Here is a 16,984-nt window from a genome sequence, read left to right as displayed (position 1 = left end):
AATTTTTGAGTAAAAAATGTATTTTCAGTTAAAGTTTGTAGATGTGTGTCAGTGCCATGGTGTGCACAGTACACTCAACCTGGTGGCATGGCTTGCTTTGTAGAGACAACACAGCAAGGCAGGAGTGAGCTGAAGCCAAAACACTCCTCCTGTTGACCTTGAGGGAGCCCAGATTTTCTTGAGGAGGGAAACAGGATTTTCTTGAGGAGGGAAATGGGGTTTTCTTTTGGAATGGAAGGAGATGAAGTCTCATTCCCATGTGGCATTTCTCAAGGCCGCCTCTCCTAGGGGAAATCTACCCCTGAGTGCCACCTCTTTCAAAACATGAGGGGGTATTTTTGAGCCAGATCAATGCTCTGAGCAGGCTTGCTGTAGTATGTGCTAGCAGAACAGTGATGGCTTAGGGGCAGATAGAGCAGGGGGAAGGGCAGGAGCCTGGCAGTGCTTGTGCAGACAGAGCAAAGCCCGGTTGCCACAGCTGCAGAGCAAAAGCTTTTGGTTGTTCTTTTTCTTATTTTCTTTTTTTTTCTTTCTTTTTCTTTCAGGAAATTAATGCTCTCTCTTGCATCTGTGAAAGGAGCTCTGCAGAAGTTCAGCAGAAGACAGCAGAAGCTCAAAGCTGACCATGAGAAAATCTTACTTTTCTCAGTTTTGTGAATGCTGATGCATTAACTCTTATATTTGGCAGCGCTGCCATTTGTACACCTTTCACACATAACTTTCCATAGGTTTTGCATCCTTTAATCAAATGACAGTTATTTCAAAGGGACAGCATTTGCAAAGCTGAAGAAGAGAGGGAAATTCACAGCAAAGCAACTGTAAGTAAATGGAAGGCAGTGAATTCACCATAAGCAAACAGAAGCAGGGCAACCCACTGCAAGGCAGACCTTGCTGTAGTAGTTGTGGGGTCCATTCCCCAACATCTGCATTGCTAAGCCCAGTTTATGGTTGGTCTCAGTGCCTCCCAATCCTGGCACAGCAGGAAGCACTCACTGCACACCAGCCTGTGGGGATTTCCCTGGCTTATGGGTGTTATCTGAGAGTTCAGGATCAGAGTGAAGTCTGACTCCTTGTTTGCTTCTCTTTGCTTGTGTGTCCTCCACTGTTTTGTATCTCAGCCCACGCTCCAGATCCTGCATCTGCAACTCAGCAATTCCAGGCAAGTCTTCCTGATCAGGATGCAATGTTGGCTGACCATATGTTTTGAAACACGAGGTAAGATCTTCCATTGTCAACTGATTTCCACATCCATAGGATTCTAAATTCTGTGTCTGCTGGTCTATTGCTTTAAATGGGATCTGTGACTGCATCCTGCGCCTGGTGCTGGTACACAGCCATTGGAAGGTTTTGGGAGGGTCTTTACCTTAAGGGATGGGGTTGAGCCTCAAAGCAGGTTCTGTGCAGAGCCCACATTTAGCTAGACTGCAAAACCCATCCTCTGTTCAAGCTGTCACAGGTCAGCACACACAGTCCAGAGTTATGTGTATTGTGCAGGAACTGGCAGGCTTTGGAACTGCAGCTTCCCCACTCAGGTGGGTGATGAGGATGACAACTGAATCAGAGGGAGGGATTTAGGGCATCTTCCCAGTGCCTCCCAGTGCTGCATTAGTCACAAATGTCACAGCTATTAACGGCCAGTGCCAAACTGGTCATGTGTCACCAGATTCTTGTTTCCACCCACTAATTTGTGCAAAAAGGGAAGTAATTTTGTGTCAGACATTTTCTCTCAAATCGGAAGGTCTCAAGGCTGAGCAGAATGCTGCTTCCACCCACTGGTTAATGGGAATGGGAAGCAGTGGGGCAAAAACTACATTAAGAATGTGCCTATATAAACTGTCTACTTAAATCCCCCAAGAGGGTCTCAAGAGCAAGAAATGAAGCAAGAAGCACCAAGAGAAATACTTTTCCTCCTGCCCTTGCAACTAAAGAAGAGAGTGCTGGCACATCCCATGCGAGGAATCTGATGAGACCTCTTCATATGACACTTCAGCATCTACACACAAGCCAGCATGATCTGAGGTGTGGAAATCATAGAATCATAGACTCATTAAGGATGGAAAGACCACTAAGATCATCTGGTCCAGCCATCAACCCATGCCTGTGATCACTCTAGACCATGATTCTCAGTGCTACATCAATCATCTTCTTGAGCTTTGTCTTCCAAGGGCAGTGACTCCACCACCTCCTACAGGAAACCACTCCTGTAGCTTCCTGCTGTCAAAACATGTCTGTGAGTGGTGGGGATTAAGGCCTGGCCCGTGCAGAGAAGCTCAGCTTTGCAATGCACCCAATGCATCTGAGCAGGATGCAGAAAAACTGATGTGAAATGAATGCACACAAAGAGAAGTCGATTTACAATTCAGTTTTGTATTTTTTCTTAATGATGAAAAAAACCAAGCACTGAGTTGTTGAGGACTGATGGCATTTGGCTGAATGACAACCAGGCAGGCTGAATGGGGCAGATGTCTGTAAGCATCATCAGATGGATGCAACGTGCTCATCGCTGCGTGCTGTCCTGAGGAAAATGAGAAATCTTAATAAATTCTGTGAGAAATGACATCACTCTTCCCTGTGTCAGAGGAGCTGACTTCATCCCAAATAACATGTTTTACAGGAATCTCTTCAAGCCTTAAGCTGAAGGACATTTCTCAGCAAGCCACTTCCTTAGTGCATTTCCCAGTGCACAGCTGACATGAACAGACGCAGCACGTCACAGCCTGGAACAGTTTCCAGCCTCGGCAGAGGTCAGAGTCTATGCCATGTCTGCAGAGCAATTTGGCACATTTTGAGTTTCACCAGTAAATCAGATCAGCTTCTTAAAACGCTTTTGTTTTCTGCACTCCAATAAATGCTGTGTATTTCAGCTCAGAGAGATACTTCTCTGAAAATACTGATCATAATGTGAGCATTTATTGAGAAACTGCATGTGTGAGTCATAAAACAAAGACTAGTCCTACAGAAAAGCACAAGCGCACAACAGGAAAGGCTAATTTCAAGGTCATTACCCAAAATGATTGTTGTCTGGATGGAATGAATTGTGATCTTTAAGAATGTCCACTGGAACGTGGAACATTCTTCCATTCTGGGAAGAAAAATATTTATTTTTTTCATTAATGCCATAGTCAGTGCTTGGGGTAACTCACAACTAGTGGCTCCTCCCATTTGGAAGAAACATTCTGTGGCCATGTTCCTTAAACCTACATACACGTAAGGCCTTCTGGGGGGCTTCACACCTTGCCTTGAGGCCAAGACTGTAACTTCTCACTACAGGATTATATCACATTTGGAGTGAAGTAGAGGCAGCACTGCTTATTTCTAGGTACCCACTAAAAAGGTTTTACAAATAACTGTGCTGTGGGCAATGCCTACAGTGTAGTTCTTATTTAGGATCTTGCCGACTCTGCAAAGGAGTATCTGTAAATCCCAATTTTACTTGGATCCTACCAGGAATGAAACCATTTGGATCTGGCAGATAGATAACACAGATAAATTGCAAATTCTGCCTGTACAGACTCAACTGTGCAGTGTCTCCTGATATTCTGGAAATATTCTTTGACCCTGAAACTCCTGATTTGTCTGCTCACCTTTATGTCTTTAGGGCTTGATCTGCTGGAGTCGGTGGAAGCTCTGCTCCTGATTATTAGTGGGGCATGCCTGGACTCAGCCTGAGCATGGATGGAGCTGAAACTGCAGCTTTTTGTCTGCCTCCTTATCTATACCTTTGGACTGCAGTCTGGCTACACTAGTTTCACTCAACCTCACCTCCTGCTCTGCTTCATCCTGCACTCTTGCTCTCTTTGGGATCCCTTTATTTTCTTGAGTCCTAACGTCCCTATTCTTGCTCCAGGTAAGAACAGCTGTGTGGGATTAGACCACCTGTTCTGCTTCCGATACTGGCCATGAACAGACACCCAGGAAAAATTCAGAACAAATCTATAATTCCTCCCTTAACACTACATCAGCTTCTTCCTAATTCCAGCTCTGAGGCTTTCCTGAACCTGCTGTGGTCTCTTTGTGTCATGGATCCCTCCAAACCCCTGGGAGAGCACATACACTCCTTGCAATCAGTCTCACTCTTCCTGGAGAAGGAGTTCCTTGTCTGGACGACATCCTGCTGCATGACCAGCTTCTTCCTTTTGGTTGCTTTGGATTTGGTTTCTACCTGCATTAGCTGGTCCCTTATTCTTGTCCCAGAGATGCAGTGAACACTCAATGCATATCCACTCTGTGTATTAATGATTTTAGAATTTCTTTTTGCAGTATCCTCATCTCAACTCTTTTTCAGCTTGAGAATCTCCACTCTCCCGCACTGTTCCTTGCACAGCAATTGGGCCACACTTATTATTATTCTCTGAACATTTTTCACTACTTTGCTAACCTTTTTTGAGAGGCCAGAACTGCACAGAGTGTTGAAGGTGCAGGTGAACAATGGATTTATACAGTGACACAATAATGTTCACTATTTTGTTGGCTAGTCCTCTGCTGGAATTCCGTAACATTTATTTGGCTGTTACTGAGCACTCACTTGGTATCTTCAAGAGGTGTCCATAGTAGGTTGGCCATGGCCTTCCTCCTGAGTAACAACTGCAAGCAGAGAGACTGTCTCTCACACATGAAGTTAGAGCTGCTTCTCCCTAAATGCTCTCACTGCTTAATACCCACCTAGTCTGAGTTTTATTTGACATTATATGGGTTGCTCACACTGTCTTGTAAGGTCCTTCTCAAGTTCTTTGCTGCAGGCCATCATGTTTGCTACTAATTCCGTGTATTATCATTATATTTTGTCACTTCCCTCCTAACCTGTTGAAGCTCTTTGCTCTGGCTTTCCTCTGCTGGAGGGACAACACTGCTTTTCCCATCATGACTGTTTCTTGTCATGCTCTACTTGACTAGAGGACAGATTTCCAGTTGAATGTGTATGTAAAGAATAAAACCCAAGAAGCCTTCCAGCTACCTAAGTGCTGTTACAGCGTGTCACCCCCACGGGCTTGCTCCCTCTGGTAAGTGTCCACACAAGTGTGAAACGCTCATGGGCAGCACAATGGGCTGATACAGGCACCCACAATGGGCTGATACAGGCACCCAAGTGTCTTCCATGACTGTTACTTTGTTTAGTATTCTTTCTCAGGTTTCTTTTTGCCTACAGCAGATCAGAAATCTGAGTGTCCAGGGAGAACCCAGCCAAGCCTACCTTACGCAGAGCTGATTTGGAAACATGAAGCATTAAGACCCTTTTCCACCTGTTCCTCCAGCAGCAAGGTCTGGGCAGTTTCTACATGCATCTTGCATATACATTCATGATATTCAAATCATATTGACGTTTTCTTATGTTTTGCCAACTCTGAGAGCATTTTTATGGGGTTAGAGAGCTTGTTAATCTGTGCGTCACGCAGAAAAAGAGATCAATCATTACATGTAGCCTAGTTTCGGTTTTGCATTTCCTGCTGACCTATCTCCTTTTGAGCCTGGGTTTGCAACAGCTGCTGTAACAAGCTTGTTACCCATAACCTACATCTACACTTGCCTGACAAACTGGAATGAAAGCAGAGAGTTGCATATGTCTTCCTGGATAACAGTGGACTTTATTCTCTGTTGCCTCTTAGTTGGGTACAAGTACAATGGTATCATGTGATGAGCAGGCCTCAGTCCTTTGGCTGTTTGTGATCTAAGATTCACTCAGGTATCAGAGCTCAGCAATATAATCTTTTCTTAAAAGCTTCATAGTAATGAACAGAAGCTACACTAAAGACCTCCAAAAGCATTTTGAAGCCAACCTGAATTGATGAAGGCCAATGAGTGATGATCATCTGTTGCTGCGCAATTACCTTCAGATGTCCATATAGCAGTTTCTGCAGAAGAACCTAGCTTTGTGTTTGCAATGCTGTAAGCCATTTACACCATCTATAGACCATCTAATAAATGTACAAATGTCTCTGTTTGCCTTAGGCTATATTTCACCCAGACCTCTGAAGCAGCCCCTAAACCTGGAGAACAGCAGATAGCAGTGAGAGGCAGACAGAGGTGACCTAGAAGAGCATTTAATGAGAAGAGGTAATCATGCTATGAATTAACACCCTTGCATACTTAATGGAAACCTTTCTGCCTTAACAACCTGTTAGGTAGGGATGGGATTGATCCCATGGCCCAGCACCGCTCCCTCCCATAGTGGAAATTGTGCACACTGTGATGGAGAAGTGGAGATGAGTGAAGTGGGAGACCTGGCAGTGGAGGACTATAAAAGCAATTGCTCTATCAGCTTTCTTCCTCATTCTTCTTTTGTGGATGTACATGCATACTCCCACCCAGGGCTCTGGACTAGCAGTCTGTGTTGTTATAATCAATGATAAGTTAGCTAAAATCAAGTGTCTTCTCATTGTCATCTTAACTTTTTTTTGAGGCATGTTGAATGGTTTCCAGGAGGCTGGGGCTAGGCAGTTAGGGAACACCACATAGTAAGGTTAAAGCAGGAGGCACCAGGAGGCTTTCAGTCTCCTAAATTTAACACTGATTTGAATCTGCCCTGGATGATGTTTTTGGAGCTCTGATGGAGTAAAGAGAGAAACGAGATGGATGAGCATGCAGGAGCACTGGTTTTGGTGGTGCTTGTCTATGTTAGAGAGGAATTTCTGGTTGAAGGGAGTTAATTATTAACTAGAGAAGACCCAACAGAAACTTCAGCAGCAGAGATGCTGCAGGTGATGGAGCAGGATGAAGCAGGGTGCTCAAAGCAAGAAGGATTTTGGCAAATGCATAAAATGGAAGAAGCTGACAGAGCATTTCCTCTCTTGTGCAAGAGGCAGCTCATCTCCCCATGAAGTGTATGGGCCCTGGAGCCCAAACAAAGCATTGAGTGGCTGTGCTGGTGCTGGAGGAGCAGAGGCAGGAGCAGAGGATAATGTTGGTACAAGGATGGTGATGGCGTGAGGGACACGGTGAGGACTGTTCATACCACCACACCCCTGCCTTCCTATCTAGTTTACATTTTATTCCAATTAAAGAAAAATAATGGCTATTTGTCATTGGGTGAATATTTGTGAGTAGGGAAAATTTGTCCAATGAACATCAATTTAGCATAATTTTCCTGCTTTTCCAGTCAGGGGCTTGGGCCAGGAGTATTTACCTTGACACTGTTAAATCTGAGGTCATGTCTTGCCTCTGGCAGGAGACTTACTCTGCAGTACTACTTGCACTCGCATGTCTCTTTTATCTGCACAATTCAGGATGAAATGTTCCCATTCTGTTTGTGGCTTAACAAGAAAAATAAATGTACAGTGCAGGGCTACTTGCTTGTTCTCCACCAGAAGTGACCCTACATGCATAGAAAGCACTTTAGACAAAAAGAGAAAACAGGCAAAAGCAAGCTGGAGCAATGGCAACCCAGAGGCCAAAGCTACCAGGAAGGTGCAATGTCATTCACACACAGCAGCAATGAAACCACTGGCTGTGGCATCCTTCCAGGAAATCAGGTGCTGCTGCTGCTGCCAACAAGTTGTTGGGTTTTAACCACGTCTCTTGAAATGTGGCTGTGAGCACAACCCTCCTGCCAGGCTGTGTCCTCACAACTCCATCTCCTCATCTTGCCTCACCTGTGCTTAAATATCTGTCTATCTTCCTGCCGTCTGCTGTTGCTTCTTCACAGCAAACTCTCCCTTCTGGCTGGTTTGGGAACAGGCACTCTTTTCAGCTTTCTGTGTTCCCAGAGGCTCTGCAGGCTTCTAACAGCATCTTCATTATCCAAATCTCTCCCCAGCCTTTCTCTACTGAAACGAGCAGTCCTTTTAGCATCAGAGATCCATGCTCAGGCCATGAGGATCTGGCCACTGCAGATAGGAAGAACTGCAGTTCGGCTGCTTCATTTCAGTTCTGTGCAGTGTGCTGCACATTCAACTCCTCCAAACACCTGTTGGCCTTTTTAGATTCTGCCTACTTTTAGGGGGGCAACAAGTGTGCACTGGGAGCTGTCAAATCCTCCTCACACCCAACATAGAAAACTCTCCCTGTCCACACCAGGCTGATGCTGCCCATCATTTCTGCAAAAGCAAACCTCCCTGCCTCTCTCCCCATCCATGCCCATCATCACAGAGGGCATATGCAGCACAGCTCAAAATCCATCCACATTGCAACCCTCCTCAGGAGCCAGCCTGGTCTTAGACAGCAGCTCCAGCTGCACTCATTGCTACCAGCCAGCTCCTAAGTCATATGGCCACAAAAAATAGTGGAACATTTTATGTGATGGAGAATTGCAATGAGACACACCGTGAAGTGTTCCCACATCCCATGGATATGAATCCTGTGGCTGGTGTCAGCAGCAGGCCCTGCCGGCAGAAGCCAGGGCTGCAAAGTAACCAGAAGGCTGTGTATCTGCTGTTTTGTTTCCTGTGTTTGGGTTGGTTTCCTGCCTGCCCCTCTTATTAATACACACAAGACTTGTCCAATTTGCCCTGAGTAACTTACAGCTTAAATTTCTGCTGAATGCTCTGAAAGTCACTGCAACCACAGCAAACTTTACCAAGATTTACAAGAAAATGAGCCTGCCCTCTAGCTGCAGATCACGCACACAGCTATTTATTGCCTTTTCTGAAGGAGAAAGGGGTTCACACCAGTTTTGCTTCCTCATGTGCTTCCCGGACACTCCTTCCTGAATGTGGGGCTTGTTGGGTACCTTGGTGGGACTGAGATGGCTGCCTAGGAGCCCCTGAGATTAATTGCAAGGAGCCCCTGACATGGCTGCCCATGAGGCCCTGACATGGCTGCCCAGGAGGCCCTGACATGGCCGCCCAGGAGGCCCTGACATGGCCGCCCAGGAGCCTGGTTGCTGACCTAGTGCATCCGCAGGGCTTTGATGCAAGTTTGGTGCTGGTTCTCTAAGCTGCAGGGCAGCCGTTCATGGTATCCATTCATCTTCACTGCCCTCAACAGTGATGACAAACCAGTTCCTGAAGGGCAGGGACATTTCTTGCAGCCCACAGCTTTGTCACTAATTGTAGCTCTTTTTGTGTAGTCTTGAGATACAGTACTGGTGGTATGTACACTTAAAGTCAGCGCCTGAATTTGAACCAGCAGAATCAGAACCATAGCAAACATGAATTCAAATGCCATTTTGTATATATGTACATATTTGTGGCTAAAACAAGCTTGAAAAATGCTGGAGAAAACAACAGCCCACCAGGGGGCTGGTACTCTAATATCATAATGCCTCTACAGCACTGGAAAGATTTGGTGTTCTGGAGTTCTATATGGCAAGAAGACAAACTGATGCAGACTCATACTTTACATAATGGCACAGAGACACGTGGTACTGTACAAACAAACCACTGAATAAGCAGAGACAGGGCTCTGGGTTAAGAAGCCAATGGCTTTTGGCATGTATTACTTCGAGAAGTAAACAAACGTCTCCAAATCCCCTCAAATGGAACACCATTTCAGAAATACATTTCTGAAAAAGGAAACGTTGTTGGCACTTTTAGAGTAAGTTATCCTGTTACTAATCGTCTGCAATGAAAGGAGAGAAGCTCATATTTAAGGAAAGTGGAATCTTCCTTCTTTCTTTGTTGCTGCCATTGCAAGTGCCAGAGATAACATGGATCAGGTCTGCATTCTTTCTTTGCCCCAGCTGACTTGAAAATCTATTTCCCCACTGTGAGGACAACCAAGCCCTTCCATTAGTAACAGCAAACACACTCTCTGTGTCTGTGACCAGATGTCCTGGCTGGAGCTGGGCTCACCCTAGTGACCATGCTGCTGGCTGTCTTCCAGTGGGTTTCTGCCAGCCTCTCACACTGTCTCACTCAGGGGCTGGCTAAGATGTAGAGGTACTTGTTAGCACAGCAATTATGCTGCCAAACTCATAAGAAAAGGTAATGAAATTAATAAGTCTAGTGAAGTCTTCACCGGGTATTTGGTTAATGTGGTGGGATGGAGGGGTGTGGTGAGCAGCTGAAGGGCTCAGGCTGTGGGACAGCTTTGAGCTTGATGGGCAAATGGGAGAGCCATAAGCAAAGCCCAAAGTGGAGGAAATTTCTTGTAAGAGACTCTGAGAGTGCACTGATGAATAAGAATTTGCTGTGGCTGGTGAGAGGTGATACTTGGGGTGGGCCATTTTGGGGGCATTTGCAGCAGTGCTGGCACATGTTGTGATATCTGACCACACTCAGCACATCAGTAGGTTCATGAACCATGTATGACAGTGCTGTGCCTCAACTTGCTTCTTCATCAGCAATGATGAGAAATATCTAACAACTGGCAGAAGCAGGGAGTCTAAAATCATGTTCGGTAAGGAATTTCGCGCTTCAGGAGCCACTAGATGGCATATGAGGCGTAGCAGAAAAGAAGCACAGTGTTCGCAGGCAGAACAAGCTTCCCAGCGGCTGGGCATGGCTGGAGGGACTATCACTTGTCCTGAGCAAAATTGCACAGAAGTCACCTTGTCGCAGTAATTCAGTATCCTGTCACAAAAGTGTGGGTGTTGTGTTGATATTATTATGATATTTGTTTGTATTATTAATTTTATGTATGCAATCATATGTAATTATATTATATTTGTTTGTAGGCCACTGGATATTAATAGGCAAGATCCAGCCCATAATTCTCCACAGGGACCTCCAGACCAGAGGATGTAGCCACCACCCCCTAGGCAGGCCAAGCAGCAGTTACTGAAGCAGCTACCGGTTGCATCCTGCTTTGTTCTCTGTGACAACTCTTCATGCCCTAAAGCAAAAGAGGATTTACTCTTAAATGTGTTTAATTCTGACATGAGGATGCTGTGTACTGTATCCACACAGGCCGAAAGACCTTCTTGTTGCAGGGATGGGTCTTGTAGCAGAAACCCCATGAGGAACATCCAGATAGAAATGGGATTGCTATCCCACAGATGTCTAAGAAATCAGAAATAAAGTGGACTAGGGAAGGAACCTTGAAACCCCTTTCCTCCCTTTTCTCTTTATCTGTGGTATCTACACTACCACGGTGATCAGAAGACAGTTTCCTACAATGAACTGACCTGAACCTGAGGTCTCAGCTACAGCCATGTTGCATCTGAACTGCTCTGCAGGGTCTGGCTTGCACGTGCTGCACTTCCAGAGCCACAGTAGATGTGAGCAGTGGGTTTTTCTGCAGCTATTGCAGCACTGATTCCCCCTAGGATTTTAGCTGAGCTCACCATTGTTACACCCAGACCCAGATAATTCAGCCTCGCTGCTGAGAAAAGCTTATTTGCTCTCTAAAAGCTTCTAACCTGACCCAAACTCAGTGATAGAAGGCACAAATAGGGAGGATCCCTGATATCTGGACTCAAGCCATGCTAGCAATGAGCCAGCAGCACTCCTCTGTCAGTAGAGCTGGTTCTTCTACAACAACCTGCTGTGGTGACTTGAGAGAACTGTATTGCCCTACAGTCTTAACCAGAGTAGTTAATCGAGTAAAACTTGGCACAGTAGATCCAGGTTTTGCACTTTGATACTGAAGAAGAAATATTTGTTAAGACTGTAGAGAAAGAATGTGGCTCCTTAGGCAGTGAGAAATTTGGGTGGCATTGCAGGGACGGACCTCATGATTGCATATGTTCAATTTTCAGCTCTAAGCTTTTAATGCATGTTCCTATCTGAAGTGTCGGCTTTAGTTTTCCAGGCACTCTGTAGAGCCATTTAAACAGACAGATATCACAGTTAAAAGAAAAGATTTTGATGCATTCTCACTTTGTGTATTGAATACTGAAATGTTTTGAATGTGAATGTTTTGAATATCAAAGTATTTTTATTAGACTATGAAATACAAATGTTCTCTCCTGCAGGTGCCAAAGTACAACTTTCAGCCTTACCCTAAAGAGTGTTTACAACTTTTCTTATGAAATGCTGATGGAATCATCCTGCTTCGTGGGGATTCTGAGTTTCATCACAATGGTTTTCCCATGCACAATTCTCTGTTAACACAGACTCAGTACATCTACCTGCTGTATAGTTGTGGTGTAAGACATTCCATCAACCGAAGCACTGTAATAAAAGCTGCACCACTGCATATATGCTTGAAATCTGCCTAGAAACATCTTACCTCCAGCCTGACACATTCTGAAAGAGCATTATCATTACAATAAAAGCCTCTCTTCTCTTTCATCTATGACCTACTTTACAGTGATTTCTATCAAAAGTACAAATGCCTACTGAATAAAACTCTATACATTTTATCCTTTACCCCAGGATCTTAAAATCTTTTATTACCCTTCATAAATTAACCTCTCAGTGGCACCCTACGTGATGCTTGTGGCACGATTTGGGAAACTCTGCAACTGGAGGCAAGGACTGATGTGCTGAGCTGCCATATGAGCCTGCAGTGAGTCCATGAGGCTGCCAAGGCCATCTGAGTTCCCAGAAGCTCTTTTCTAATACCTCAGTGTCTTCTCCTGAACTTAGTCATAAAATAACAGGGAGTGGGGAGAGCTCTTCTGACACACAGGCTGTGGAAATCCTTAGACTATAAAAATCTTAGACTATAGGGCTAGTAGTTCCCATTTTCATATTACTTATTCAAGTAATCAACTTATTCAGTTCCCATATGATCTCTTAGCACATGTGATGCAATGTTTTACTATAAAATTTAGGGGGTTCAACTGTGCCAGGAAGTAAAGCAGTGAAAAGGAAAAGAGGGGAAGTAGTTTCAGACCATATGCTTGTCCTTGAGATCCTCTGCCAGTAAGTGGTGCTTGTCCTGCCCTGTATTTTTAGTTTTCTTTATCATGAGACTGAAGAGCTGGACAGATACCAGGAAAACTACTGGACTGACTGACTGTGCAGAGACAGAAAGTGGGAATAGCCATTATGTGCTGACAGCTGCACCAATTAACAAGGAGAAAGAGGAAACGAGTCTTCTGAGATCTTGCTCTGGAGCCACGCATGCAAGAAGAGAGAGAAGGCAACACATTTTCCACCTGGAAATGTTATTTTTTTAGAGAACCATATTTCCTTCCTGCAAGGATGTGGCAAAAACCTATTACAATCAGCACCATGAATCCTATGTCCTCACTACAGCTTGAGGAAGAGACTTCTTCAAGCCACAGAACAAAAATGTGTTGTTTCAAATGCCTTTATCTTAACACAGTGCTCACATTTGCTGACAAAAACTCATAATGAGTTTTCATGCTTTTTTCTTATTTTATTTTGTTTTGCTTTATTTTCCCCTGCATTCTATCAGTTGCAGTTGATAGCAGTGGCAGCAGTCATACAGTGTAATTAGCACTGTTGCTCTTCTGGCTTTGGTTTCAGCTCTATGAAAGCAGGACTTTCATGGGCTGCAAACCAAGGGCACTTTGTGAGTACTTTCTTGGCTTCTAGAAAGTGATCGGTAGTGACAGCTAAACATCCCATCTATTATTTATCAGCTTTATCATGGTTTTGAGCTTTGCCCTTTATATCATGCAGGAAATGGAGCAGAGAAATAAAACACCTCTGCCTGAGAAATCACTCCACATTGCATGGATTGATCAAAAAACAAACCACACCAGCAGCCAGATACAGGGAATGTGGACACTGGAGGGAAGAAGCAAGTTGCCAAATGCTGGGGTTCCTGTATTGACACCTCCTCACTATATCTTTCATCTTTTAAAACTGAAGTTTTCATCCATGCAGAAAGTCAGAAAAGGCAGTTCTATTGTCCACGGCTGCAGAGGGCATGGGCATGATGCTGGTTCTTGGAAGTCTGCGTAAAAAAGGCACTGAGACTCTGTAAAGTATCATTTAAATGCTATGTTTTAGAGCTAAAGCTATAAAGAAAAAAAGAATACATAACTGTACATCCCTTCTGATGCTGGGATGCTAGAGAAGTTTGTCCTGTGGACAAGGGATGCACAGAGAATCATAGAATCATAGAGTTACCCAGGTTGGAAAAGACCTCGAATATCATCAAGTCCAAGCACAGCATAACCATAGCACCCTAACTAACAACCCTTTGCTAAATCATAGCAACTCATGGCACAGCACAGTCTGGGGACTGCAGTTCATGTGTGGGTTGGCTGCTTTGAGGGTGAGCACACACAGAGGAGCTCAGCTCAGACCAAGCGCTCAGACCCATTGAGGCTGATCCCTACACAAAAGCAGGTTGTGATCACGCCAAGCCCAACAGCATGTGTCCTCCACCCACTCAGCAGCACCATGCACATGGCAGGGGTTTGCAGGGAGATGTCAGCTCTGCAGTCCCACCCTGCCCCAGGATGCTATGTGCCATTTATTGGCATCTGTGCACTTGGCTGCCCCTGGTAGTAATTATGGCTCAGGCATATGGGCTAATCTGTTGCTTCTTGCTGTGAGATCACTGTCCCTGTAGCAGCACATCTTTCAACAAGGCTTCCTATGAAGGCTTAAAATCCCTCTTAAAAAAACCCTTAGCAAGCAAAAACTCATCGTCTAAGACATGCACTTAAGCAGGTGTAGATTTAAGCTTAACTGACCCAAGTAAGGACAAACCTCCTTGCCATGAATGTGTTTGTCTTTCCGCTCTGGTTGACTCCCACAGGTTTGGGTTCTACAGCTATTGTTGAAAAATAAGGCTTGGAACCCCACTCACCCACCCTGCTGTAATTTCTCACGCTTTGCCAAGGGAGTGCATGTATTTGATGGATTGATGCTTGGAAAGCAGTGGTCCTTCAGCTCACAGTGATGTGCAGTGGTTCTACCACAAGGAAAACTGGTTTGGCACTCCTTGTTCAGTGCTGTACCTTCTCTTTGGTCAGGATAAGTGTATTTTTCTCTGCCTAAAAGTAATATTTTTAAACAGAATTACCTAAACCTCTACAGAGGGCTATTACAAGTTATTTGGATACATCTAGAGTGTACTGTACAGCTGTTCAGGCTTCAAAAATCAGATTACCCTTTCCTTTTAAAACCTAGAGGAATGTGATCTTGAGCTGTGAGTCACCTTACTGTGACGTACTCCTTTGGACTGTTTTTGCTTAGAGAAGAAGCTGTGAGCATCAAAGCAGCTCAGGGCACTGAGGGATGAAGGGAAGCCTCCAGGCACGTCATCCCAGGGGAAAGCCAGCAGGGATCAGGTGAAGGGCTGTGTCCCTGTGGCAGCAGGAAGTGGGATGCTGGATGCTGGAGGCAGGGTGAGAGATGTGGGATGAGGGCACAGGTGGATGGACTCACCCTGAATCTATGCATGCTCCTGCCAGTGGAACATGGTGCAGCATGGAAGGAATTGTGAGAGCATGCTGAAAATAGTGCTGATTTGAACAAAAGAAAGGTGTTCTCCCTCATGGCTGACAGATTGACCCCTGGGATACAGTGCTCAAGGCCTGAACAGGGAGGAGTCCAGGAGCAGGGCACTTCTGCACTCCCACCCCCCTCTACTCACATCCTGCAGCCCTACCAGCACAGCCTCTCCTATCCCCGTGCCTCTGTGCCATGGCTGCGTGCCCTGTGTGCAGTGGGGTGGTGAAGACTTCCCCCAGACCCTAACGTGACTGACAGTGGGGAGCACAGCATGGACTTGGGCCAGAGAGCAGAGTCTCAGTAGCACTTACATTAGTCAGTGATAAGGCAATAAGCTGGTGAATGTCCTCTCGTTCCTGGCAGTGCCCCTGGTCTCCCCAGTTCTCTTTGTGACTTCAGCAGAGCATTATTTGCACGTGTGCAGCACGGTCGTGCTGTTACACAACTCTGTCTGCAAGCGTTCTGGTTTCACTTGTGATTCATATCACACAGGGGCTGAAGCGTGTTCACTGGCTCCAGCAGAACAAAAGTCACGAAGCTTTGTAGGCTAAGGTTCATCGCACGCGGCCTCTGGAGCACCGCAGGCATTTCAATCGCATTGATAGTGGTTAATATTTACAGGACCAAAGATCACAGAAAATCAACAGTGTCCGTGAGATGACCGCAAGCCGAGACTTTGAAACCAGAGCTGGGAACGCTGAGGTAAAACTTTTCAAATGAAAAGGAAAGCAAAAATAACCATCAGAGCAGCAGTGGGGTTTGCTTCCTTCCCTCCCGCATCTCCTTGTGCAACCCCGCGCACACAGCTTAGCCTGAAAGCTTCTGACCCTAAAATCAGGCTTTGTATCACATGCTTCAAATAAAACGATTTGTGATAGGCAAAGGGAGCACCGGGCTAATCCCAAAAGTATCTGGTTCGTGTCATGCTTTCCTGGAATTGTGTAGCAACCCAGTATTGCAGGCTGGGGCTCCCTGAGCTGCATCATGGTCCACGGGACACAGCCAGCTGATGGTGTTTTTCTAGATACATCTCTCGCTTGCAGACCATTTACATTGCGCAGTCCCAAATGCTCACGTGTAATTCGGGAACCCGGGAAATACATCATGCAAGAAGGCTGCAGAAGTGGAATGAGATACGACACAGGCAGGGAGAAGAGGCAGCCCCAGCATAAAGCCAACAGGAGAGCAGGGCAATGGTCTCATGTGTGAGAGTGAGGCCTCCATGTGATTTGGCTCCATTTTGGAAAGCAATGGGTGCAGAGCTGGCCAGTCCTAGCCACCATGATGCTGGTCCAAAGGAGAGCAGGGAATTGTGCCTGTAACCACAGAGCTCTGTAGTAATCCCAGGAGGGAGGAGTCTTACTGCTTTGGCACTGGGTTGTGCTTGGGAATACAGTTCCCGATGGATTCTCCTCTGGTCTGGTAATCCTTCAGCCCCACATCCCAAAATATCCCCAAAACAAGAAATCCTGGGCAGGAGTCTCTCATAAGCACCCCACAGCCTCCAAGGTTCAGCCTTTCACCTCAGCTTACCCCCAGCCCAGGCAGCTGAGATCTTCCTCCAGTGGCTCATAAACACAGAGAGACCCTTCTGCACAGCTGAGCTGTTTGATACTTAAATTGGCAGTTTTCAACCTGCAGCCCACGGAATCCTGAGGGCAGGAGGTAAATAACCCACAAATGAGAAGCTCATTGTCGGGAGTTTAAATTTCCCACAGGGGGAATCCCACATCTGTTGGGGAAAATATCTGTGCCCATAAACATAAAAGGGTTCACAGCCTGCCAGA

The 16,984-nt window shown here is 45.6% G+C and overlaps 1 long non-coding RNA gene across 1 annotated transcript; it reads left to right on the top strand.

Annotated features, from left to right (window-relative positions):
• Nucleotides 1-622: 622 nt before the first annotated feature.
• Nucleotides 623-2,894, top strand: LOC107306524 (uncharacterized). Its single transcript, XR_004306070.2, has 2 exons — nt 623-1,215; nt 1,856-2,894. It is a non-coding gene; the product is annotated as an uncharacterized LOC107306524 (long non-coding RNA).
• The last annotated feature ends 14,090 nt before the right edge of the window (nt 2,895-16,984 follow it).

The sequence above is a fragment of the Coturnix japonica genome, chromosome 1, assembly GCF_054131305.1.
Source record: "Coturnix japonica strain WE chromosome 1, WE-NBRP24, whole genome shotgun sequence".
Classification (NCBI taxonomy): domain Eukaryota; kingdom Metazoa; phylum Chordata; class Aves; order Galliformes; family Phasianidae; genus Coturnix; species Coturnix japonica.
This window is presented reverse-complemented; position numbering and strand designations above follow the sequence as displayed.